Source organism: Octopus bimaculoides, chromosome 2 (assembly GCF_046866305.1).
Source record: "Octopus bimaculoides isolate indiv1 chromosome 2, ASM4686630v1, whole genome shotgun sequence".
Lineage (NCBI taxonomy): Eukaryota > Metazoa > Mollusca > Cephalopoda > Octopoda > Octopodidae > Octopus > Octopus bimaculoides.
The window spans coordinates 135,942,666-135,968,114 of NC_142929.1; the positions used below are offsets into that span (position 1 = coordinate 135,942,666).

Here is a 25,449-nt window from a genome sequence, read left to right on the forward strand (position 1 = left end):
CTTTATTTGTCAAAAATGGACAAAATAATTACTATTAACCCTATTCTTTTTCTCTCTTGTAAGAGAGACGAATGCACTGGTACAGTCATGTGTTGTGTATGGATGAGGACAGGTATGTGAAGAAGTGTCACACCCTAACAGTGAAGGGAACCTGTGGAAGAGGTAGTCCTAGGAAGACCTGGGATGAGGTGGTGAAGCATGACCTTTGACTGTTTGGCCTCATAGAGGCAATGACAAGCAACCGAAACCTTTGGAGATATGCTGTGTTTGAGAAGACCCGGCAAGCCAAGTGAGATTATAGCGGTGGCCGATGCCAGTGTCGCATAACTGACCCATTTGGAAGTACCCTTCAATTGTCTGGCAATATGCTGTGCTTGAGAAGACCTGTTGAATCAAGTGAGTGGCTGATGCCAGTGCCACCTGACTGGCACCCATGCCAGTGACACATAAAAAGCACCATTTGAGCATGGTCAATGCCAGTGGTTGGCATCCAGCTGTAGAAACCTTGCCAGGTCAGACTGAAGCCTGGTGCAGCCTTCTGGCTTGCCAGTCCACAGTCAAACTATCTAACCCATGCCAGCATGGAAAGTGGACGTTAAACGATGACGATGATGATGAAGTTACTTAGCAACTTAACTGTTGCTAGAAGCTTGAAAAAAAAACACCCAGGACACTATATAGTCTCTTTTCATTGCCAGCCAGGCTGCAGAAGAATGAGGCTAGTATGCTCCACTGGATGTGAAATGTAAATGTACATGCTTGACAAATTGCTAGTGTATTAAGAGAGAAGTTAGGTATGAGAGGAATTAGATGTGTGTGTGTGAGAGAGAAGACTGCACTGGTCTGGTCATGTGATGTGGACATGCCAACAACTCCATAAAGAAGTGCCAATCTCTCAAAGTAGATGGAACATGTGGAAGTGGGAAACATGGGACAAGATGCTGAAGGATGACCTCAGCACATTGGACTTTTGGGATGAGATGACAAAGGAGCGAAATACCTGGTGCCTTGCTGTACTCAAAAGGACCCATCCTCTACAGCAGAAGTGTTAAGGCCACTTCCTCTGGTCAAGAGCATTAACTTACAAGAGTCCTGTGTTGATGCCATGTAAAAGTGCTCATGCTGGTGCCACATTAAAAGACCCAGCACACACTGTAAAGTGGTTGGCATTAGGAAGGGCATCCAACTGAAGAAACCAAACCAAATCACACTGGAACCTAATGCAGCTCACCAGCTCTGGTCAAACCGTCCAACCCATGCCAGCATGGAAAATGGATGTTAAAGGAAGATGATTATTTTAGTGTGTACTGAGGCACTTTATTATGTCTCCAGCACTAGTGCAGTTTCTTTGTATCCTACAGGATTAATGAATCGTCAACACTCTCCATCATCACCATTCATTCAGGGCAAATAAGTGAATAAAAGAGATAGAAATGACAGATGAAGTAGGGATGAGAAGGAGAAATTTAATGAGAGTAAGATTGAAGAAACAGTGAGTGGGTTGATAGGATGGCAGAGCAGGGAGAAATGAAAGAGACAGTAGTTAGGGGAGGAGTAATGGAAGAGAGACTATAATAGCAGAGAGTAATGGGAGAGAGATGGTGATGGCAGTTGCATGGTATCTGATAAGAGAGCAAGAGAGGGTAAAGAATAGTGGTAAAAATAGTATATGAGAAAGAGTGATTGATGCCAATAATGAATGGCCAAAAGGGGAGGGAGAGAGAATGGTGGATGGGAGTCCGGAAGGGTTATGTGAGCTGAAAATAGAGAGAGAGAGCAATAGATTGTCTTGGAGATGAGTGATTACATGAGATAGTGTCAGAGAATGATGGATGTCAGTAAGGAGTAACCTGGACACACCTCATGATGGGAAAGGAAGAGACAGAGTGATATAGATGATACCTATGATACCCAAGTCCTCATGTTATGAAAAACAAAAAAAAAACAAAAAAAAAGAAAGAAAACCAGCCAGAAAATTATTATCCATAGTTGTTTATTATTTTTTTTTTCTTTTTATAGAGCCCTATCCCATTTATGTCCCATTTTAGACATTTCATCCAGCATATTGTCAGGACATGGTTTATACCCAATGGTTTGTACAAGTGTTTGGTAGCAAAATACATTCAACTATCATTCAATGACATAGGCTACCTGGCAGTAAATAGACTCAATGATAACAAACAATATCAAATGTAGCACAGGTGAATATATGCATGTATAAATGCATGCGTACATACATACAAACATGTATGTATGTATATATGTATATATAAATGCTGTGGAGGAGCAATGGCCCAGTGGTTAGGGCAGCGGACTCGTGGTCATAGGATCGCGGTTTCTGTTGTGCCTGTAATTTAAAGGGTCAGCTTTGTCACACTGTGTCAAGCTGAATATCCCCGAGAACTACGTTAAGGGTACACGTGTCTGTGGAGTGCTCAGCCACTTGCACATTAATTTCACGAGCAGGCTGTTCCATTGTTCAGATCAACTGGAACCCTCGACGCTGCAAGTGACGGAGTGCCAACAACAACAACAACATATATAAATGCATGTAACTATATATACGTACATATATATGTACACAAACATGTGTATATATGCATGCATAAATGCATGTGTATATACATACAAACATGTATGTATGTATGGCTGTGGGTAAACGTACTGCTGCAAAATCAAGCTTTTACCTCCAGTTTAAAAATATTACTGGGACCCCATCAGTGTGGACATTAACCGCATGTGGAACAAAAGGGCAAAAGCTCAATTTCAGTTTTAGGTATTTACAGACAACAGTAGGAGCACTGTATAATTTACAAGTGTTATTTTTTTTATAAGCTTATAATGATGAGCATCTTCAAATACTTCCATGAGCAAAACAACCTGATGCATCATTAATAAGTAAAGTACTGTAATGATGGAAAGAATGCTGAAGACTCTACTATCAACACCGCCCTTACCTCCAGAAGATATGCTGATTTGAAAAATAATCAACCCAACAAAAATATTTGATAATATTTTATGATAAAATTAAAATTTTAATGATGAAAATATTTTTTTGCTTCTTTTTCTTCATCAATGAAATTATTAAATTGTAATTTCTTTTTGATTATGTTTTTTTTTATTCATTTTTTTTTTCATTTTTTTTCTAATATTTTTGTCTGTATTTTAGATTAATTGGAACTTCGTTTTGAAATGTCTGTGAAAACATGTCTGTTTATTTTCCATTTGTTTAAAGTGGTGTTAAAAAGTTGACTCTAAGCCAAAATTCTTATTTATTCTTATCTCAAATATCTTGCTTTGATGGGTTGCTTCAACATGAAACAGCACAGTTTATACTGTAAGAAAAAAAAACCTAAATGTTACTCAATATTGGTAGACAAGTTCTAATTTGGGGTTAGTTTATTTTAAAAAAACCTTATTCTTATATTGTGTATAAGTCACACCTCTAGTTTAGAGTTAAACCTTGGTGCTCTACCCCTTCATGCTTTTAGCATTGTCCCATGTATAAGTCACACCATAGTTTTTTTCAATTAAGATCAAGTATCAAATAGTGTGATTTATATACTGTAAGTACCATAATTTCAACAGTTAAACCCATTCTGATATTGAGTCCTAGACTTTAAGTGACAGATGTTATACAGTAGTACCTCAGTATTTGAACAACTCTGATTGCAAATAAATCGTGCTATGTATATATATATATATATATATATATATATACACACACTAACCGAATCTGACAACTGGCATCCATGCCAACCTCTCCTTCATTGGACACTAAACTCTGCTTGTGAAGACCTGTTGGGGCAAGTGAAATCAGAATCGAAATCGAAATTGAACCATATTCGATGACTGGCACCTGCGCCAGTGGAGCACTAACAGCACTGTCCAAGCGTGTTCATTGCCAGAGCAGCTGTCTAGCTTCCGTGCTAGTGGCCTGTAAATAGCACCATTTGAGCGTAAACGTTACCAGCGTCGCCTTCTAGCACTTGTGCTGGTGGCACATTAGAAAATCATTCGAGCGAGGTTGTTGCCAGTGTCGCTGGACTGGCTCCCGTGCAGGTGGCATGTAAGAAACACGTTTTGAGTGAGGCCATTGCCAGTACCGTGTGACTGGCCCTTGTGCCTGTGGCACGTAAAAGCACTCACTTCACTCTCGGAGTGGTTGGCTTAAGGAAGGGCATCCAGCTGTAGAAACTCTGCCAGATCAGATTGGAGCCTGGTGCAGTCTTCTGACTTGCCAGTCCTCAGTCAAATCATCCAACCCATGCTAGCATGGAAAGCAGACGTTAAACGATGATGATGATGATGATACAATTGGTCATGTTAAATACATAAATACTTTAATAGTATTAATACTTTGATACAATAGAGCACCCAATATAAATTCAGTATATAATATTCTCATTGAATATATTTAACTAAAGAGTTATATATATGTATGTATAAATAGATAGATAGATAGATATAAATATATATATAAAACATGATTTATTCGTAATCAGAGGCATTCGTAAACCAAGGTACTACTGTATTAAATGAATATGAGAAAGACAGGAGATAAAGCACGATTTATTCATGATCAAGGTTGTTCGAAAACTGAGGTTCTACTGTAATTGTTAAAATCAACAATAAAGTCTGAGGAAACAAGTAAGGGTCTGCAGTGACCTCCCACTACCTTTTGCTTCAGTATTTCCTCTCTCTCTCTCTCTCTCTCTCTCTCTCTCTCTCTCTCTCTGTTTGGCACCACTAGGAAACAACAGTCTCTATTGAAAGATACTGAGAGAATCAAATTAATGCAAGAACTCTAGGGTGCCTAGGGATCTTTAGAGACTACATAAAAAGCTATTTCATTCGTAAATGTTGAATCAGAGTATAATTACACTAAATTATCTAATTAGAAAAAAGTTAATATTTTGTGTGTGTATGTGTGTGTGTGTGTGTGTGTTTATGTACAGACTTCGTTTTGTGGTAGTATGTTTATCCACAAATATATACATACATATATATATATGCATATATAAATGCATGTAACTATATATATGTACACATACACACACACGTGTATATATGCATGTATAAATGCATGTGTATATACATACAAACGTATAGATGTATAGATGTATATACGTATCAATAGTCGTATGTATGGCTGTGGGTTAATGTACTACTGCAAAAACAAACTTTTACCCCAGTTTTAAAATATTACTGGGAGCCCTTACAGTTTCTGCAGACTAGGGATTTATGAATTCTAAATCTGGCATTGGGTACTTGAATAATTAGATATTTCCTTTTCCTTGTGGTAAACCAAACTATTGCACTTTTGAACTGTTTTAAACTGTTGAACTAAAGAAGAGATAAGGGAAAAAAACTGATGAGTCAGGGGAAAAGAAGATATAGAAGTGAAAGAAGAAGATGATAATGATAATAATGAAGAAGAAGAAGAGTATGAGATGCAGCCTGGCTATAATTAAGATCATATGCAGTTACTATCTAATTTCAATCTGAGGGAACATATAGACAAGTACTTATAATTTTTTTTCTGTGAGATTAATATACTAACCTAGTGGTAAGTGTGTTGGTCTCTCAATCAGAGGGTCATAGCCAATGTTCCCTCTTGTTTTTTGCTGTGGACATATGCAGCAATTTCATTGTGTGTAAATTTTGTCTTTCTTTGCATCTGTGTGGGTGTCCATCACCAAAGGTTCTTTGTGCCGGTGGCACATGAAAAGCACCATTCAAGCGTGGTCAATGCCAGTGCTGACTGACTGGCCCTGTGCCAGTGGTATGTAAAAAGCACCATTCAAGCATGGTCGATGCCAGTACCGCCTGACTGGCCTTCGTGCTGGTAACACATAAAAAGCACCCGCTACACTCTCAGATTGGTTGGCATTAGGAAGGGCATCCAACTGTAGAAATTTTGCCAGATTGGATTGGAGCCTAGTGCAGCCTTCTGGCTTGCCAAACCCTCAGTCAAACTGTCCAACCCATGCCAGCATGGAAAGCAGATGTTAAACGACGATGGCGATGACGATGATGATGATGATCCTGAAGACAGTGAGTTGGCGGAATCGTTAGCACATCAGACAAAATGCTTAGCAGCATTTCTTCTGACTCTTTATGTTCTGAGTTCAAATCTCATTGAGGTCAACTTTGCCTTTCATTCTTTCAGGATTGGTAAAATAAAGTACCAACCAAGTATGGGGTTGATGTAATCACCTTGTTCCCTCACCTCAGAAATGGTTGGCCTTGAACCCTGCAATGAACTGGCATCCTGTTCAGGGGTAATGTTGTGATCTTGGTCACTGAAATGCCATGGAAACAAGGTGACTGGTTTTTTATTCAACAAAAACAATAACAACCATGTAACAAAAACATCTTTAAATGATTATTCTGGAGCATATTCACCATCTATTTCAATTACTGCTTCCCATTTGCTTGTCAGACAGTCAGACCATCATTTAAAAATGTTTTTGTTAAATATTGTTATTGTTTTTGTTGAATAAAATTTGTTGTAAAAAAGCCACAATAATTATGCACCAACCCAATATGTATGCATGTGTGTATATATGTTTGTGTGTCTGTGTTTTTCCCCGCAACATCACTTGACAATCGATGCTGGTGTGTTTACATCCCCATAATTTAGCAGTTCAGCAAAAGATATCGATAGAATAAGTACTAGGTTTACAAAGAATAAGTCCTGGGGTTGATTTGTTCGACTAAAAGGCGGTGCTCTAACATGGCCACAGTCAAATGAAACAAATAAAAGAGTAAAAGGTAGAAGAGTATACGAGGGATTAATGAAAAGTTTTGAGCCCCGAAGGCCTTTGAGCTTTCAAGTCTTGTACCTTCATCAGAAGTCTTGTACCATGTTTTGTTTTTTTTTTGAGGTTTGAGACTTTTCATACACCCCTTGTATATCGTTTGTAGAAAACATAAATCCAGAGGAGAAGCACACTCTAAGATATAGAGCAGTCTATATTTTTTTCTGGGGATGGCCAGTTTATGGGATTACCTTGGGTTTCCTGTCTATAAAGGGTTTAGTTTTATGGTGTATTGTCAGACCCCAAAATTGTTGACCTAAGACCTCTTCGAAATATAACTATATAATACACACACACATGCATACATGCACACATACACACGTGCACTCACACACATACACACAGACACAACTATATTTTGAAAAGGTCTTAGGCCAACAGGTTTTGGTGTTTGATGATACATCATAAAGTTAAACCCTTTATGGACAGGAAACCCAGGGTAATCCCATAAACTGGCCTTCCCCAGAAAAATATGTATACACACACACATATATAGGTACAGAGATATATATAGGCACAGATATGGCTGTGTGGTAAGGAACTTGCCTCTCAACCACATGGTTCTAGGTTTTTGCCCTGCTGTGTGGCACCTTTGGCAAGTGTCTTCAACTATAACCTCAGGCTGTGTGTGTGTGTGTGTATGTGTGTTTGTTTGTAGCACCACCACTGCTTCACAATGAGTGTTGGTGTGATTATATCGCTGTAACTTAGTGGTTTAGCAAAAGAGATTGATAGAATAAACACCGGGATTTTAAGAAAAGTATTGGGGTTGATTCATTTGACTAAAATTCTTCAAGGTGGTGCTCCAGCATGGCTGTAATCTAATGACTGAAACATTTAAAAGATATAGATTTATATATATATGACAAGCAGAACATTAAGGGTGTGAAAATAAGAGGGAGGGAAAGCTGCCCCAACATTAGCCTAGAACTCATTTATAGACTGGAGCAACATGAAATGAAGTGCCTTGCCCAAGGACACAACACACTGCTTGCTCTTGGAATTGAACCCTCAACAGTATGATTGATCATGAGCCCAACAGCCTAACCACTCAGCTAGATGCCTTCACAGTTCTGTGTAATGTGTTTTCTATTTTCGTTTTATACTGACATATTTAATTTCCCTCTTAAACTTGATTTTCTTTAAAATAAAAATAAAATAACATTTGAAAGCTCCTTTGCATCTAATTCACACCAATAGAGTAGTTCTACAGTGTTTCCATAGACTACGGTAATGAACTGTGACATGCCTTGAAAACTTGAGAGAATTAAGCCAATTAAGGTGTCAGATTGAAGAAGAAAGAAAAAAAAAAAAGGAAAAGAATGTTCTTAAAATATCCCTGCTTTAGAAATATTACAAAAATGAATAGTGGGTACCTGAAAGCAATGGACTGCACTGGTAGATGAAATAATAAATAGTTTTCGACAAAAAGTATTTACCATGTTAGCAATGTTCATTGTTGATTAAGTGGTCAGAAGCAGAAAAGAATGTTAATGAGAATTGCAGGTAGACTGACCTTAAAACCAAATGAGATGAAGCATTGGATATTTAAAAGTACATTGAGGTAAGTAGAGTAAGAGGAATATTAATACACTGGGCTAACCCTTTTGTTACCATGTTCCTGTGGAAATATATTGTATTCGTTTCAGCTAATTATGTTCTTGTTTCACTTAATTTGTTTCAATTAATTGAAATAATTATGAAAATAATGAAGAAAGTAATTTTCCATTATTAAGCTGATATTTGGGACATAAATTAACATGAAATTTCAATGGAAGATTTTAAATTATATCACTTTAATTCTTTTGTTACCATAATTCTGATGAAATATACCTATACTGTTTTCATTTTAGTTAAATAATGAAGAATACAGAGAAAGTAACTTTGCCATTTCTTTTACTTGTGTCAGTCATTTGACCACGGCCATGCTGGAGCACTGCCTTTAGTCAAACAAATCGACCCCATGACTTATTCTTTGTGAGTCTAGTACTTATTCTATCGATCTCTTTTGCCGAACTTCTAAGCTATGGAGACGTAAACATACCAACATCAGTTGTCAAGTGGTGGTGGGGGGCAAACACCGACACACAAACATATAAATATATATATATATATATATATATATATGTATATATATGTATATATATACAATGGGCTTGTTTTAGTTTCCATCTACCAAATCCACTCACAAGGCTTTGGTCAGCCTGAGGCTATAGTAGAAGATGCTTACTTGTCCAAGGTGCCACACTGTTGGACTGAACCTGGAACCATGTAGTTGAGAAGCAAGCTTCTTACCAAACAGCCATGCCTGTACATATATTATTAACCCATTAATGTTCAGATTACTCTGTCAAATGTAATACTTACTTATTCATGTTGTTTTCAATTAGCTTTAAGATTTTGATGATGTAATTCTTTATTTTTAGAATGACATTGCAAGATAGGAATATGAGGCCAAATCTGGCCAGTTTGAACATTAAACAGGTAGAATATTTGGGTTGGATATAATTAGTTTAAATGCTAAAGAGTTAAGCTGATGTTTGGGACATAGATTAATCTGAAATTTTGATGAATGGGTTTAATTTGGATCACTTAAATCTTTTGTTACTAATTTCTATTGAACTATATCTCTCTTTTACTCTCTTTTACTTGTTTCAGTCATTTGACTGTGGCCATGCTGGAGCATCGCCTTTAGTCGAGCAAATCGACCCCAGGACTTATTCTTTGTAAGCCTAGTACTTATTCTATCGGTCCTTTTTGCCAAACCGCTAAGTTACGGGGACGTAAACACACCAGCATCAGTTGTCAAGCGATGTTGGGGGGACAAACACAGACACACAAACATACACACACACACACATATATATACATATATACGATGGGCTTCTTTCAGTTTCCGTCTACCAAATCCACTCACAAGGCTTTGGTCGGCCCAAGGCTATAGTAGAAGACACTTGCCCAAAGTGCCATGCAGTGGGACTGAACCCGGAACCATGTGGTTCATAAGCAAATTACTTACCACATAGCCACTGCTTTTGTTTCAGTTAATTTTTGAAAATAATGAAGAGTTTAGTAATGTAACTGTATCATTCATAAACTGGTGTTCGAGAAGAAATTAACATAAGATTTTGATGGAAGATAATATTTTAGATCACTTTAAAACATAACCTTTTGTCATAGAACCAGAGGCAGTCTCAAGTGGGATGGTAGAAATAAGGATAAACCTCTTTATGTGATGGTGATGCAGTAGGAACTCCTGTAACTCTTTTGTAACCATATTTCTGGCATTAGGAAGGGCCTCCAACCATAGAAACCATGCTAGAACAAACAAAAGAGCCTGGTGAAGCCCCTGGCTGGCCTTACTAGCTCCTGTCAAACCACTCAACCATTGCCTGCATGGAACAGGCAAAATAGCCTGGTGAAGCCCCTGGCCTTACTAGCTCCTGTCAAACCACCCAACCAATGCCTGCATGGAAAATGGACATTAAATGATGATGATGATTTCTGTTGGAAGACACTGCTCCTTGTTTCAACCAATTCTTTAAAATAATGAAGAATTTGGTAAACCATCTTTCTCATTAATAATGCTGGTGTTTGGAACATAAATTAACTTGGGGTTTTCACAGACAGGTTGATATAAAAAGGGTCAGACATCGCAAAAAGAATGTTATCATGTGTGTTCTGTTGCTAGAACCAGGTTAGTAACAGATAAAACAATAGATTAACCCACCTGAAACCATCCTTGGTTCTATGATACAAATTATGTGCTTTAAACTGATCTAGATTAAAACCTTCAATCAAAATTTTATGTTAATTCATGTTCCATACACCAGCTGAATAATGAAAAAGTTATTTTACTAAATTCTTCATTATTTTCAAAATTAATTAAAAATTTTGTTTTGTCTCCTTTCTCAGTTCTGAGTTCAAATCTAACTGGAATCTATTTTGCGTTCATCTCTCTGACAACAGTAATATAAGTATATTTTACCCCCAGTTTTTCTCATTGGCACAAAGCCAAAATTTTAATTCAAGTACCCATCTCTGGTACTTATATTAAATTTTGGGCCTAGTGCCAATGTGAAAAATTTGAAGTAAAATAAAGTGAATCTGTTCTTTAGACAAAAATGTTGCTTATGATACAACATGTGCTGAACCATGTATTGCCTTGATGTTTTGTCTTGTGAAGAATGGATGAAAACAATATGTTTTCTATTGAATAGCTGCTGCTTATTGGACATTCTGAAATCATTATCATTTGTTGAGCATATGTGTTGCCATCTACAACTTCTAAAGCACTTTGTGTGTGTGTATCTGTGTATATATGTATGTGTGTATATATGTATGTATGTATGTATGTATGTATATATATGTATGTATATATGTGTGTGTGTGTGTATATATATATATATATATATATATATATATATATATATATATATATATATATATATATACACATATAGCTATATTAAATCTCTGAGCAAGAGGTAAACAGTAACAGTATGGAATCGTAAAATATACTTGCCAACTAAATGTGGTGGTCCCATAGAGGATGATGTTACTGTTGTTTTTAGTCCCAGGAAGACATCTCCTCCAGCTTGCTAACAACACACTGTTTGTGTCCGATTAGTATTTGTGAGGGGAGGTCATTGCTCGCATCTCTAACCTTATGTGATACTCATAGACACGTAAGACTAGAGATGGGAGCAATGACCTCCCCTCACAAACACTAATGAAACACAGACAGTGTGTCGTTAGCCAGCAGGAGATGTCTTCCTGGAACTAAAAACAACAGTAACGTCATCCTCTCTGGGATTGCCACATTTAGTCGACATCCTAAATGCACTGAGTGAGGGCTCTAATGAGGATGTCATATACCTTGATTTCAGCAAGGCTTTTGACAGAGTCGACCACAATATACTGTTAAGGAAACTATCCAACGCTGGAGTCGGTGGAAAGCTACTTCAATGGATTAGGTATTTCCTAACAAACAGGACCCAGCATGTTGTGATTGATGGCATCCACTCAAGACCAGCAAAAGACATCAGTGGAGTCCCACAGGGTACTGTGCTGGGTCCACTTCTTTTTATTGTCTATATCAATGACATTGCAGATTCCGTTGAACATAGCACCCTAAACATATTTGCAGATGACACTAAGCTCCAGAAAGTCATTAAGGGAGCATATGATCGAACAATGCTTCAATCGGACCTATGCGCAGTAACTCAGTGGGCACAAAAAACAATATGAAGTTGAACAAAGAAAATTTGAGCTCATCCACTTTGGAAGAGAGGGCACACTCAAACAACCATATATACTACCATTGGGAGACCTACTTGAACCATTGGATAATATCAGAGACTTAGGTCTAACTGTTGACAGCAACCTTAGCTGCAGTGTGCACATCAACAAAAAAGTCGATGTTGCTCACAGATTGTGCTCATGGATCCTCAGAACTTTTCCATCTAGGGATCATGAAACCATCATCCTTCTCTTCTCCACTTTCGCTAGGCCCCACCTCAAATACTGCTGCCCATTGTGGTCCCCCTACAAAAAACAAGACATAATGAGGATCGAAACGCCACAAAGATCAATCACAAAAAATAATAAATGGCATGATGAGACTTGATTATTGGACTCAACTTAAACAGCTGAAGCTCTATTCTCTGCAATGCTGCCATGAGTGATACATTATTTGCACTATGTGGAAAATATTCCACCAATATTATCCAAATGATGTCTGTTATTATGTTTACAATTCACCCAAGACTAGGCCCCCATGCAATGCGTCCCCTACAAAGGTCGAGATCACATCACATAAGAACATTGTGACACAATTTCTCCACTGCAAATAGTCCTGCTCTTTTCAATGTTATCCCAAAAGAAATTTAAGTAGAAAAAAACTCTAAAACTTTCAAATGGTACCTGGACAAATTCCTCCAGGAAATACCGGATAAACCACATACACCTGAATACGTCTCAACCAACAACAACTCTCTGCTTGAGTGGTCCATGGTGTCCCGAAATAATTAACTAAAAGACTTTTCCAGGTGGTGCTATTGAGTTAGTCATGGCCTGGGCTGATAATGGCCAAAACCAATCAAAGTTATTTAAGTTATCTAGATTATATATATCGTCTGTAAAAAACATAAATCTGAAAGAAGAAGCACACTCTAAGATGTAGAGCAGTATATTGGCCTTCCCCATTTGTAATATATATATATATATATATATATATATATACATGTATGCATTCACACTCATATGCATGCATTCATACATATGTATGTATATGAATGTGTGTGTGTATATGAATATATTTATATGCAGTACATAAATTTTTAGAGTATGTTTCTTTTCAGATTTATGTATTACTGACTGATTATATATATAAATATATGAATGTCTACACAAGTACGTACATATGTGTGTGTGTGTCTATCATCATCATCTTTTAACGTCTGCTTTCCATGCTGGCATGGGTTGGACGGTTTGACTGAGGGCCGGCAAGCCAGAAGGCTGCACCAGTTTCCAATCTGATCTGGCAAAGTTTCTACAGCTGGATGTCCTTCCTAACGCCAACCACATATACACACATGCATGCATACATGCACACATCTATTTATAGGGATGATATTACCTAGCTCAGAAATAAGTGAGGGTTAGCAACAAGAAGAACATCCAGACATAGAAAATATTTATCAATGAATCTCATCTAACCCATATGAGCATGAGAAAATAGACATGAATTCAATAATGAAGATGACGAAAATGATGCTGCGTTTATCAACCATTCCATTTACTTTTTCATGTTTGACCTTACTGACATGAAATGACCCAGCCAGAAGATAAACAATTCTTGTACCAACACTGCCACCCACAGGTTCTTTGAAACATGCCATATATTATTATGTCCATTTCAATATGGCAGCAGAAATACAAGTGAGAATTTGTAGATGTTGCTCGTTGATGTTATTGTTGTGTTGAGAGCAAATGATGCAGTGCCAAGTTGTTAATAATCTCAGGCTGTAAACCAAATTTCGAATACATTTGGAAATTAGTTTCACATTTCCAGTCATTAATTCTTTACTTCTGTTAGTTGTTGACATATTTATTTTACTTTCCCACATCTAATTTCATCCTATCTTCCTCTCTCTCTCATTGCATTTTAGTTTGTGTATGTAATTGTATACAATTATGCTTTATACATACCATATATACATTTACTGTGCATATATTAAGTGCGTATGTATGTATTATGTATTAAGTATGTAGTATTATGTATATGTGTGTGTATATATGTAGATATAGGATATACTTTTCGTAATGAGATAAAAAAAAAACCAAGGCTGTGTATAATATTGTTGGCACTCCGTTGCTTACGACGTTGAGGGTTCCAGTTGATCCAATCAACGGAACAGCCTGCTCGTGAAATTAACGTGGCTGAGCACTCCATAGACACGTGTACCCTTAACATAGTTCTCGGGGATATGCAGCGTGACACAGTGTGACAAGGCTGACCCTTTGAATTACAGGCACATCAGAAACAGGAAGTAAGAGTGAGAGAAAGTTGTGGTGGAAGAGTACAGCAGGGTTCGCCACCATCCCCTGCCGGAACCACGTGAAGCTTTAGGTGTTTTTGCTCAATAAACACTCACAACACCCGGTCTGGGAATCGAAACCGCGATCCCATGACCGCGAGTCTGCTGCCCTAACCACTGGGCCATTGCGCCTCCACTGTGTATAATATAGAACATTTATAAATCGAATGTCTTACAGCTGTTTCCAGGATATTTATTATATCCCTTCATCAGAGATGGTGCGAGAGGATGATTAAGCAATAGTTAGTTTAGTTAAGATAGGAATAGAGAGTGAATGTAGGGATATTACCATCATCATCTCTTAACGTCCGCTTTACATGCTGACATGGGTTGGATGGTTTGATTGAGGACAGGCAAGCCAGGAGGCTGCACGTGGGTCCAATCTGTTCTGGTAAGGATCTACAGCTGAATGCCCTTCCTAACGCCAACCACTCAGAGTGTAGTGGGTGCTTTTTACATGCCTCTAGCACGGGGGCTAGTCAGGCAGCACTGGCATCCATCACGCTTGGATGGTGCTTTTTACATGCCACCAGCACAGGAGCCAGTCAGGTGGCACTGGCATTGACCACGCTCAAATGGTGCTTTTACATGCCACCAGCATGGGAGCCAGTCAGGCGGTACTGGCATTGGCCACACTTAAATGGTGCAACAGGTCTTCTCAAGCGCATCATATTGCCCAATGATTTAAGGGTACTTTTAAATGGGCCAGTTAGAAACTGGTTGGAGGCACAACCTTCCGAGTTCTTTTACAGGGCTTAGGACCGTTGCAATAGTGTGTGAATCTAAGAGGGGTATGTTGTGAATAAAATCATAATTAATTGATCCTCCTGTATTTTCTTTTACCCAAAGCCAAGAACTTTTCAGCACTATCTTGTACATTTTATTATATTAAAAAAATATCCACCGATTAAAGTAGAATGAGCGAGCAACACCACACCTGAAATAATAGTAGAATATTCCTGATATACGCAAAAGAAAAAGAGCAATCTACTCCGCATGGATTTAATAATGGGTCTGGTTTTAAGTTCTAATATGTGAGGTACCTTGAGTGCCGGTGCAGCTCTTTCTCTCTCCTCACCTACTACACACTGGATGTATCACTGTGCCAAAGGATGGGAGAGTCAAGAGGATATTTATGCCTACTTATTACTACATAATTACCTAAAACAATTAGCAAAAGCACATTCATTTGTGCTTGATGGCTGGGTCTTTTATAAAAGGGTAAAGACCCACTTTGCTTATGAATGACCATGGGATTGCACCTGAAAGTTACCCTCCAAGGCACAAGTCCAGGCAAGGTTATTTATGAAAGCCCAGCAGTCGCCCATGCATACCAGCCTCACTTCTCCACACCACCGATGTTATCCAAGGGTAAGGCAAAGGCCAATACAGCTTAGCACCATTGACACCACAACTCATTTCTACAGCTGAGTGAACTGGAGCAATGGGAAATTTAGTGTCTTGCTCAAGAACACAACACACAGCCTGGTCCAGGAACTGAACTCACTACCTAATGATTGTAAGCCCAACACTCTAACCACTAAGCCATGCACCTTCATGGGTCTTTTATAAATGTATATACACATATACATACATATGTGTGTGTGTGTGTGTGATGATGATATATACATATATACATATATGTATATATGTATGTATGTATGTATGTATGTATGTATGTATATATATATATATATATATACATATATACATACATACATACATACATACATACATACATACATACATATATACATATATACATATATGTATATATGTATATATGCATACATACATACATACATACATACATACATACACACATATATATATATATATATATATATATATGTGGGAAGAAGAAGTGTGGTTCCACATAGGAAAAAATATAGAAATTGTTTTCAGGGCTTGAAAATGCACCTGAATTTGAAAATGTGTAGTTGTTTTTAAATAAATTTATTCACATACATACCAAACTAGTTTCAACAATTTTTTGTTTATCAATGGTACAAATGTATATAAAACAAGGGGAACAAACATGTTTAAACAATCAAATGTTCACATAAAATTTAATGAGTTTCGCAGTGATAGATAATATCAAAGTAAATGTTTGCTGAAGAATATCACAAATGTACATTACTAAAAGTTTGGTTATATTGTGTTTTTATAGAATACATGAACAAAAGGGAGTTAAAAAAAGTTTTTTTTTTACAGTTTCTTTCATCATGTGTGTAGTTCTTTTTTCTGTCACGTACTAGGTTCTTTGCTTTTAATGGTGTGTTTTGGGGTTTGCCTTTTTATATACCTTTGTACCATTGATAAACAAAAAGTTGTTGAAACTAGTTTGGTATGTTTGTGAATAAATCTATTTAAAAACATTTACGTGTTTTTCAAATTCAGGTGCATTTTCAACCCCCAAGAACAAATTCTCCTACACACATACACACACACATCCCATGCCAGCAGAGAAAACAGATGTTAAATGGTGATGATGATATATATTTTTCAGACATACATACATACATACATACATATATATGGTGCATATTATTTTTTAATCTTTGAAGAATTAAGGATTCGGAGATTCTATACATTTTTTTCTACATGTATTTATTCCTTTGTAATTTCTACCCTGTAACGAAACATGTGTAACATGGAATTTAAAGTATAGCACATTTCCAGTTTTCTTTGAATTGTGTGTGTGTGGGGGGTGTGTATAAAGAGCCACTTCTATCTTTCTTTCTCACCTTTCCCACCTCCACACTGATATTTCCCACCAACCTTACCACCTCCCTTGTTCACTCACTACATTCACCTCTACCCTCACCTCTAACCATTTGTTTCTCTCTTTTCACACTCTTATGAAATTAGCCTCTACCCTGTCCCTCTTCTATTCAGACTACACATTCTCTCATTTAAACACACTTTCTTGTACCTTAAGAGTTCACTCTGACACCTTGTCATCTTCTTTCCAACTACTCCTACCCTTAAACAGTCTGAGGCGGCCATGTATTTCTTCTACAGCAAGACATCTGCACCTGTCCTGATGTCATACTATAACTCCTCAACACCTGGCATAAAGCCACCTCCCCCTCTCTCAAATACACTCCTTCATGCACTCAGTAGAGGGTTCTTTTTCATTTTCTATTTTTGTCTGGGAGGTTACAGGGTAACTTCACTGACGTCAGGGGCACGTAAAAAAGCACCCTGCATACACTCAGTAAAATGGTTGGCATTAAGAAGAGCATCCAGCTTTAGAAACATTGCTAAAGCTGACATTGTAGCTCAATGCAGTCCTGCAGTTCGTCAGTTCCTGTTGAACCAACCAGCCAATTCATGCCAGCATAGAAAACAGACAATAAATATTGATGATGATAACTATGACACAGGTGTGTGTGTGTGTGTGTGTGTGTGTGTGTGTGTGTGTGTGTGTGTGTGTGTGTGTGTGTTGTATCTACATTGATTTATGCTTTCAAAGTTTTTGCTTGCCATATTTTGATTATTTGTTGTTGTATTTTGTAACACTGAAAGAGAATCCCAAGAAAAATTTGTGTGGTAAAAATAGATTGCAAAGGAATAAGGTTTATTAAACAATGCATTATACTACTGGAGATGAATTAATTTATTTTATATTTTCTGTCTGAGATTTATAATATGAGAAATATTTTTAATGCAAGTCCAGATATAAAATCTTAAAATCAATAGGTGCAGAAGTGGCTGTGTGGTAAGTAGCTTGCTTACCAACCACATGGTTCCGGGTTCAGTCCCACTGCATGGCATCTTGGGCAAGTGTCTTCTACTATAGCCTCAAGCCAACCAAAGCCTTGTGAATGAATTTGGTAGACAGAAACTGAAAGAATCCCATCATATATATGTGTATATATATATGTATGTGTGTATATATGTTTGTGTGTCTGTGTTTGTCCCCCACCCAACATCGCTTGACAACCGGTTCAGCAAAAGGGACCGATAGAATAAGTACTAGGCTTACAAAGTGTAAGTCCTGGCGTCGATTTGCTTGACTAAAAGCAGTGCTCCAGCATGGCCACAGTCAAATGACTGAAACAAGTAAAAGAATAAAAAAATAAAAGAATGAAGGAATTATCATCATCTTCATCATCATTGGTTAATGTCTGCCTTCCATGCTAGCATGAGTGGGATGGTTTCACAAAAGCCAGCTCGGCCGAAGCCTGAACCAGACTTCTGTGACTGTTCTGGCAGGATTTTTACAGCTAGATGCCCTCCCTAACACCAATAACTCAACTGAGTGGACTTAGTGCTTTTTACATGGCACAAGCACAGGTGAGGTTAGTTTTGGCAAGGTTTTTACAGCTGGATGCCCTTCCGAATACCAACCACTTCACCGTTTAGACTGGGTGCTTTTTCAGTGGCACCTGCACTGATAGGGTCACCAAGTACTTGCAAGACAAAAAAAAAACACTTTCAAGAGGAGAGGAAGCATGGGAGGAGGTGATCTTGTGTTGGATGATGAAAAGGTTATAGTGAGACAGTTACAGGCATCTAGCCGTAGAGGAAATACAAGGTTACCTGGCCGGAGAGAGAAAGATCAGGAATGAAGACAAAAAGAGGTGTGCTACTGCAAAGGAAATACACAGTTAGCCAACCCGAGGGAAGTGCAGGAGAAGGAGAGAGAGAGTGGGAGACAGCAGGATAGAGATGGTGGCAAAATGCCAGGCATACTCACAAGGAACAAGGATCAGAATATAAATGGGATGATTGAGTAAAAGAAGGGAGAAGTATAGATGGTGGTAAGTGCCAGGGCATACCCTTGAGGTTTGAAGGTCATAATATAAGTGGCAAGATATTGCGAGGGAGTGTGATTAAATAGTGTGAGTAAGAGGCAAAAGGCCTGGGTATGTATGGAGTTGGGGGGGGCTACTGGATAGCAATGATACAGAGGAACAGGGGTGTGAGGACAGGATTGGGGAGTGAGAGCTAGGCATAGTGTACGAAGGAGTTATGTGCGGGTGGAATACACAGATCGGGGGGGCTAGCAGATAGATGGCAGAGTGGGAACACACAGGTCAGGGGCAAGTGGAGAGCAATGTTACAGTGGTGCAGGGCCAAGAGGGCAGGATTGGGGAGTGGGAGGTAATCAGAGTACATGAAGCAGAAATGTGAGGAAGAAAAGGGATATAGAGACATAGTTTGGTTTGTTGTGGTAGAGTGTGTGAGAAGTTTTCTTAAGTGTGGGTGGGACACACAACACTTCTAGAACTCAGTTTCACTGATGTGAGCAGGTCTTCTCAAGAACTTCATATAGCCAGACATCTCAGTCCATTTTCATTTCCTCTCTGAAACCTAACTTCCTCAGATGTCTTCCTGGGTCTCCCTCTTCTATGGGTACCATCCATTTTCAGTGATCGGCACTTCTTTATACAACTGTCTTCATTCATATGCATCACATATCCAAGCCAAAGCAGTCTTCTCTCTTGCACGCCACATTTGATTCCTCTTATGCCCAACTTTTCTCTCAATACATCTGCACTTTTGCTGTTCATGTGCACTGATGTACCAGATCCAACGGAGCATACTACCTTTGCTTCTCTCCAGTCTATGCATGTCTTCTGCATTCAAAGCCCATATCTCACTACCATGGCATATAGCTGTTTATACACAAACATCATATAGTTTACCTTTCACTCTGAGAGTCCTTTTGTTGCCAACAGAGGTAATAGCTCTCTGAACTTCCTCCACCCAATTCATATATATCTTCTATTGTGTTATTCAAGTCCTATTTTTGTCACATATATATATATATATATATATATATATATATATATATAGACACATGCATACATACATATGTATGTATATAGAGATATAGACAGACAGATACATATAGATACACACAAACACACATATGTAGATAGACAGATAGATATGTGTATATATGAGTGAGTGAATAAGTGAAATAAGGTAGCACTCAACATATTTTGGTTGGAGTTAAATGTTTTTATTAATCGTTTAATTCAGTTCCACATTATAGTTCCGAGGACAGGGATCACATCTACCTCATCAAAGACAGAGTGAAAAGAATTTGAGGGAAATTTAAAATGGCTTCTTCATATTTATGTTTCCATTGGTCAGTTCATATCACATGGTTGTGCTTTTTACTATCACAGCAGCATCAGTTATTTTTTATTTTTGTTAGATCAACATGGTGCTGACAGAGTGTTGACATACTTTGTTGACATTCAGTGACACCAGCTTTTTACAATGGATATCACACATGGTAAGGAAGACAAGATGTCATTTAAGTCATTGCTCTGTAGGGTGTGGTACTTTAGTAAAGACAGTTATTGTGATGGATGTGGAAATAATTGATTCAATGGTGACATTATAAACCAGTTCAGTGCCCGACATTAGTTTCTCTCAAGACAACTACTGCTGTGAAATTGCTTCTAATAGAACATCCATGTTTGAGTGGGGATAAATATGACATTAGCAGGTTATCTTTATGGGCAGCAGTATACTCTGCCAGTGTATGTGTGGATCAGCTAAGCCTGGAGTGGTATATCTGGGATGTCAGTAGCCAAAACCTTGAAGTTCATTAATAGGGTATACCTATGGTGGAAACAAAAAGATCTACTATTTTCTCTATTGATGGATACTGCAGGTTAATAGTGTATATGCAGTTTCTCATAGAGGAAGAATTGGAAATTGCAAGTAAAGAATAGCCTTGTTAAGAATGTTTCATGCTTTGTTAAAATCTGGTGCAACTCTTATTTCATTATTACCCACAAGGAGCTAAACATAGAGGGGACAAACAAGGACAGACAAAGGGATTAAGTCGATTACATCGACCCCAGTGTGTAACTGGTACTTAATTTATCGACCCCGGAAGGATGAAAGGCAAAGTCAACCTCGGCGGAATTTGAACTCAGAACGTAATGGCAGGCAAAATACCACTAAGCATTTCGCCCAGCATGCTAACGTTTCTGCCAGCTTGCTGCCTTGAAAATCTGGTGCAATTCTGTCGAAGGTTTTTCTGTCCATTGATAGATTTGAGATTCTTCTGTTAATGTCAATAATTAGATTTCTAATTACAATAATTAGGTTTCTAAACACAGCTGGGGTAGGGGTGGAGTGTTTATAAATATAAACAATTTCCTTGTTGGGCTTTCTAAAAGGATAGTACTTGCCTATCCTAATGTCTTGGGTTACATCCAGGAAGTTGCTCTTTGTTTAACCCTTTAGCATTCAAATTATTCTGCCAAATGTAATGCTTATTTAATTACATTGTTTTGAATTAATCATGCATTATCTCATAGCTATGAAATTTTAATGATTTGATTGTATGTTTTTAGTATGATGAGGCCAAATCTAGCCAGTTTGAAAGGAAAACTGGTAAAACATTTGGGCTGGGTATGGCTGGTTCAAATGCTAAAGGGTTAATTAATAGTAACAGTCATAGATAAGCTGAATTCTTTGAAGATGTGTATAAGATTTTTCCTGACCATTCAAATGACATGAGGTTGTAAGACTGTCAGACTTATACAGAGCCAAACATTATGTGTATGCATATCTTTTTTGGGGAACTAGGAAAAATAACACAAGGTCATTGACCTCAGCCTCCCCATTGTACACCTTGTGGATATGTGTTGCTGTTGCTATTATTTAACCCCTGGACAATCCTGATTGAGAAAACATATTCTCAAAGACATTCCAACCAAGGACATTTTAACATTTTTTTCAGACATTGTGTGCCTAAAAATATTTTATCCCATGTGTCCTTACTTTTTCCTTTTTCTCGTTTTTTTGAAGATGATAATAGGGTATCATTTGAAGAATATTTGACTGCTTTTTCCTGCACATAGAAGTTCACTCTGTGTTGTGACAGTAAGCGAAATGCTGTTTATAAGACATATAGTGATATGTAGTTTTAGTAAGTAGAAAAGCAGACAAATCACAAATCCCTTAAGGTAGATTACCCTGCTCGGTCAGTAGAAACTCCATACGATGTACCTGGTGCAAGCTATGGACACATAAGGGGTGGAGCAATACCAGAGAAAGATTAACTGAGAAAATAGTTTCTGTGTGAAAAAGGTGCACAGGTACAATAAACACTAAAAATGTACAGAAAATAGATTCCATCAACTGCCAGGTGGGTAAGCTAGAGGTAGTTGATAGCTTCTGTTATCTAGGTGACCAAGTCAGTAGTGGAGGTGGATGCTCTGAGAGCATAGCTGTGAGAATAAGAATAGACTGGGCAAGGATCAGAGAGCTCCTACCTCTGCTGGCAACAAAGGGCCTCTCCCTCAAAGTGAAAAGCAGACTGCATGATGCCTGTGTGTGAACTGCTACACTACATGGCAGTGAAACATGGGTTGTGACTACCAAGGACGTGTAGGCTTGAAAGAAATGAAGCTAGCATGCTGCGGTGGATGTGCAATGTCAGTGTGCATGTACAACAGAGCGTAAGCATCTTGAGAGAAAAGTTGAGCATAAGAAGCATCAGATCTGGTGTGCAAGAGAGATGACTGCACTGGTATGGTTATGTGATGCGTAGTGATCGAGATCTTTAGTGAAATGCTGTACTTGAGAAGACCCGTCAAGGCAAGTGAAATCACACTCATGGCCAATGCTGGTGTCATGTAACTGGCACCTGTGTCGGTGGCACATAAAAAGCACCTTTCAAGTGTTGGGCCTTACGGTGGCAATTTGGCCAATGCCAGTGTCTCATAACTAGCACCTGTGCTGGTGGCACGTAAAAAGCTCCTTTCAAGCATTGGGCCTTGCGGAGGCAATGACAAATGGTTGCGACCTTTAGCATTATGCCATGCTTGAGAAGAAGACCCTTCAAACCAAGTGAAACCATAGTCATGGCAGATACTGGTATCATGCAACTGGTACCTGTGCCATGTAAAAGCACCCATTACACTCTTGGTGTGGTTGGCATTAGGAAGGGCATCCAGCTCTAGAAGCCATACCAAATCAGACTAGTCTGGTGTAGCCCCTCAGCTTGCCAGCTCTGGTCAAACCATCCAACCCATGCCAGCATGGACAATGGACATTAAAAGATGATGATGATGATGGATTAAAATGTTTGTACATATAGTAGCTCCTTTGCATTTAGCAGCTTCTACTGTGGGGTGTGGCAACTCCCATGCCCCAGATATATGTGCAGTTCTCTAAAGTGGGACCTGATGCCTTTCTTCTTCCAGATATGTGAGCAGTACTCTAATGGAGGTTAGCAGTTTTCTTGTCCTAGATATTTCAACAGTACTCTAATGGCATGGTAACTCTCTTGGCCCAAATACACAAGTAGTTCTCTTATACATGTGTGTCATGGCTCTTTTGTCCCAGATATACAAGTAGTACTCTAATAGGATTGGCAGTTTCCTGGTCTCAGCAATAGTTTTGCTATATATTTTTAGAATTTCAAACTTTAAAACAGGATTTTGCTTTTAAGCTTTCTTTGCAAAGTGGATCAGTTATTTTTTTTACATGATTTCTATCTTTTATTTTTTTTTTATCTTTTACTTGTTTCAAGTCATTAGACTGTGGTCATGCTGGGGCACCACTTTGAAGAGTTTTTTGTCGAATGAATTGACCCCAGTATTCATTTCATTTTTTTTTTAAAGCCTGGTATTTAATCTATCAGTCTCTTTTGCTGAACCGATAAGTTATGGGACATAAATGTACCAACACTGGTTGCCAAGTGACAGTGAGGAACAAACACAAAGACACACACACATACACATATATAGGACAAGCATCTTTCAGTTTCCATCTACCAAGGCTATAGTAGAAGACATTTGCCTAAGGTGCCATGCCGTGGGACTGAACCTGGAACTATGTGGTCAAGAAGCAAGCTTCTTACGACATAGCCACATCACCAGCTTCAACATATTTTTTTAGAATGTTACACTTCAAAACAGAATTTTTTTATAAACTTCCAAGCAAAGAATACCAATGATTTTTTTTTTCACCTGATCTCCATAATCAACATCACCTTTCCTCCTTTCATGGTTGATTAAAAACATAAAATTCCAGGGAGATGAATTGGTTAAACTGCAAAAATGTCAGACCAGATACCTTGTGGTGTTTACTCTGGCTCTTTGTGTTTCGAGTTCAAATCTTTCCATGGCTTACCAACTTGAGTGGGAGACTTAATTCATTGCCCAGTTTAGCACCGTCACCTGGATCCTCGGATGCCTTTCACAGAGCACAGAGCATTTGGAACCAGGGTTCCAGTTTGAACATACCTTTCTTCTTCCCTTCCCAGCACCAATCTTAGAAACTCTGTGAATGGTTGTAAGCTTCACTAAAAGATAACTTATATATAAAAAAAAAAAAATAATTTAGTGTGTCATAAAGTTAAAAGGATTGAGAACCACTAGTCTGATCTAGAGGGCCATGGAGGAAGAGAAGGAAGAGGAGGAGGAGGAAGAGAAGAAAATGATAGTGATGATGATGATGTCATTGGGAAAGTGATGTTGATGACAACAATAATCTCGAGCAGCAGCAGCAGTAGTATTTGTAATAAAAATACTTTTAAAAGTGGAGCTTGTTTTTTTTACTCAGCCTCTTTTAATCACTTCACACACACGCACATTCTAATATATAAACGCACGCGCACACACACACACACACACTTCTTTACTCAATCCTTTTCTCATACCCAAGTGCAGATAGATACTCACACACATGTGCACACACACACACACACACAGAGTCATTGAGATAACACACGCACACACGATCATGCACTCATTTCTTTGCTTAGTCCCTTGTTCTCTTCCATGCGCATGCGTGCAGAAACACACACACACAACACGTACAATCACCCTCTCTCCTTCTCTCACCCTCTCACACACACATGCACTAAAATTTTTCTATATTTACATGTATATTTTTTATTAACTTTGTTATTTCTTTTCATACAGTGAATTTATATATTTTATCATATTTATCTATTTTGTTTCAGCTTTGGCAAAGTTTCAAATTCTACCTTCTGCTGTTGATGCTTTTAGGCAATGTTAGCTGATGTTACATAA

At 38.1% G+C, this 25,449-nt stretch overlaps 1 long non-coding RNA gene across 1 annotated transcript in view; it reads right to left on the bottom strand.

Moving 5' to 3' along the window:
• Positions 1-2,025: 2,025 nt before the first annotated feature.
• Positions 2,026-25,449, bottom strand: part of LOC106873487 (uncharacterized) — a 39,961-nt gene continuing 16,537 nt past the window's right edge. The window contains exon 3 of the long non-coding RNA XR_001409887.3: positions 2,026-3,335. This is a non-coding gene — a long non-coding RNA (uncharacterized LOC106873487). The remainder of the gene's footprint in view (positions 3,336-25,449) is intronic.